Here is a 2756-nt window from a genome sequence, read left to right as displayed (position 1 = left end):
TTAAGTTGCAAACAACAGACAATTGCATTAAGTATGGTGCGTAATGTAATCAATAACAACATCCTCGGACATAGCATCGCTGTTTTATCCCTGGTGGCAACAGCACATCCACAACCTTAGAACTTTCTGTCACTGTCCCAGATTTAATGGAGGCATGAACCCACTATCGAGCATATATACTCCCTCTTGGAGTTACTAGCAAAACCTTGGCCAGAGCCTCTACTAATAACGGAGAGCATGCAAGATCATAAACAACACATAGATAATAGATTGATAATCAACATAGCATAGTATTCTCTATCCATCGGATCCCAACAAACACAATATATAGCATTACAAATAGATGATCTTGATCATGTTAGGCAGCTCACAAGACCCGACAATGAAGCACAATTAGGAGAAGATGACCATCTAGCTACTTCTATGGACCCATAGTCCAGGGGTGAACTACTCACTCATCACTCCGGAGGTGACCATGGCGGTGAAGAGTCCTCCGGGAGATGATTCCCCTCTCCGGCAGGGTGCCGGAGGCGATCTCCTGAATCCCCCGAGATGGGATTGGCGGCGGCGGCGTCTCTGGAAGGTTTTCCGTATCGTGGCTCTCGGTCCTGGGGGTTTCGCGACGAAGGCTTTAAGTAGGCGGAGGAGATACCTCAGGGGGGCACACGAGGGCCCCACACGCTAGGCCGGCGCGGCCAGGGCTTGGGCCGCGCCGCCTTAGTGTGTCGGCGCCCCGTGGCCCCACTTCGTGACTCCTTCGGTCTTCTGGAAGCTTCGTGTGAAAATAGGCCCCTGGGCGTTGATTTCGTCCAATTCCGAGAATATTTCCTTACTAGGATTTCTGAAACCAAAAACAGTAGAAAACAAAGAATCGGCTCTTCGGCATCTCGTTAATAGGTTAGTGCCGGAAAATGCATAAATATGACATAAAGTATGCATAAAACATGTAGATATCATCAATAATGTGGCATGGAACATAAGAAATTATCGATACGTCGGAGACGTATCAGCATCCCCAAGCTTAGTTCCTGCTCGTCCCGAGTAGGTAAACGATAACAAAGATAATTTCTGGAGTGACATGCCATCATAACCTTGATCATACTATTGTAAGCACATGTAATGAATGCAGCGATCAAAACAATGTAAATGACATGAGTAAACAAATGAATCATATAACAAAGACTTTTCATGAATAGTACTTTCAAGACAAGCATCAATAAGTCTTGCATAAGAGTTAACTCATAAAGCAACAATTCAAAGTAAAGGTATCGAAGCAACACAAAGGAAGATTAAGTTTCAGCGGTTGCTTTCAACTTGTAACATGTATATCTCATGGATAATTGTTAATGTAAAGTAATATAACAAGTGCAATATGCAAGTATGTAAGAATCAATGCACAGTTCACACAAGTGTTTGCTTCTTGAGATGGAGAGAAATATGTGAACTGACTCAACATAAAAGTAAAAGAAAGGCCCTTCGCAGAGGGAAGCATTGATTGCTATATTTGTGCTAGAGCTTTGATTTTGAAAACAAGAAACAATTTTGTCAACGGTAGTAATAAAGCATATGTATTATGTAAATTATATCCGACAAGTTGCAAGCCTCATGCATAGTATACTAATAGTGCCCGCACCTTGTCCTAATTAGCTCGGATTACCTGGATTATCACCGCAATACATATGTTTTAACCAAGTGTCACAAAGGGGTACCTCTATGCCGCCTGTACAAAGGTCTAAGGAGAAAACTCGCATTGGATTTCTCGCTTTTGATTATTCTCAACTTAGACATCCATACCGGGACAACATAGACAACAGATAATGGACTCCTCTTTAATGCTTAAGCATTCAACAATTATTAATTTTCTCATATGAGATTGAGGATGTTTGTCCAAAACTGAAACTTCCACCATGGATCATGGCTTTAGTTAGCGGCCCAATGTTCTTCTCTAACAGTATGCATGCTCAAACCATTCAAGTGGTAAATCTCCCTTACTTCAGACAAGATGGACATGCATAGCAACTCACATGATATTCAACAAAGAGTAGTTGATGGCGTCCCCAGGAACATGGTTATCGCACAACAAGCAACTTAATAAGAGATAAAGTGCATAAGTACATATTCAATACCACAATAGTTTTTAGGCTATTTGTCCCATGAGCTATATATTGCAAAGGTAGAGGATAGAAATTTAAAGGTAGCACTCAAGCAATTTACTTTGGAATGGCGGAGAAATACCATGTAGTAGGTAGGTATGGTGGACACAAATGGCATAGTGGTTGGCTCAAGGATTTTGGATGCATGAGAAGTATTCCCTCTCGATACAAGGTTTAGGCTAGCAAGGTTATTTGAAACAGACACAAGGATGAACCGGTGCAGCAAAACTCACATAAAAGACATATTGTAAACATTATAAGACTCTACACCATCTTCCTTGTTGTTCAAACACTTTACTAGAAATTATCTAGACCTTAGAGAGACCAATTATGCAAACCGAATTTTAGCAAGCTCTATGTATTTCTTCATTAATAAGTGCAAAGTATATGATGCAAGAGCTTAAACATGAGCACAACAATTGCCAAGTATCACATTATCCAAGACATCTTACCAATTACTACATGTAGCATTTCCCGTTTCCAACCATATAACAATTTAACGAAGAAGATTCAACCTTCGCCATGAGTATTATGAGTAAAGCCTAAGGACATATTTGTCCATATGCAACAGCGGAGCGTGTCTCTCTCCCACACAATGAATGC

This window comes from Lolium perenne, chromosome 1 (assembly GCF_019359855.2).
Source record: "Lolium perenne isolate Kyuss_39 chromosome 1, Kyuss_2.0, whole genome shotgun sequence".
In the NCBI taxonomy this organism is placed as follows: domain Eukaryota; kingdom Viridiplantae; phylum Streptophyta; class Magnoliopsida; order Poales; family Poaceae; genus Lolium; species Lolium perenne.
This window is presented reverse-complemented; position numbering follows the sequence as displayed.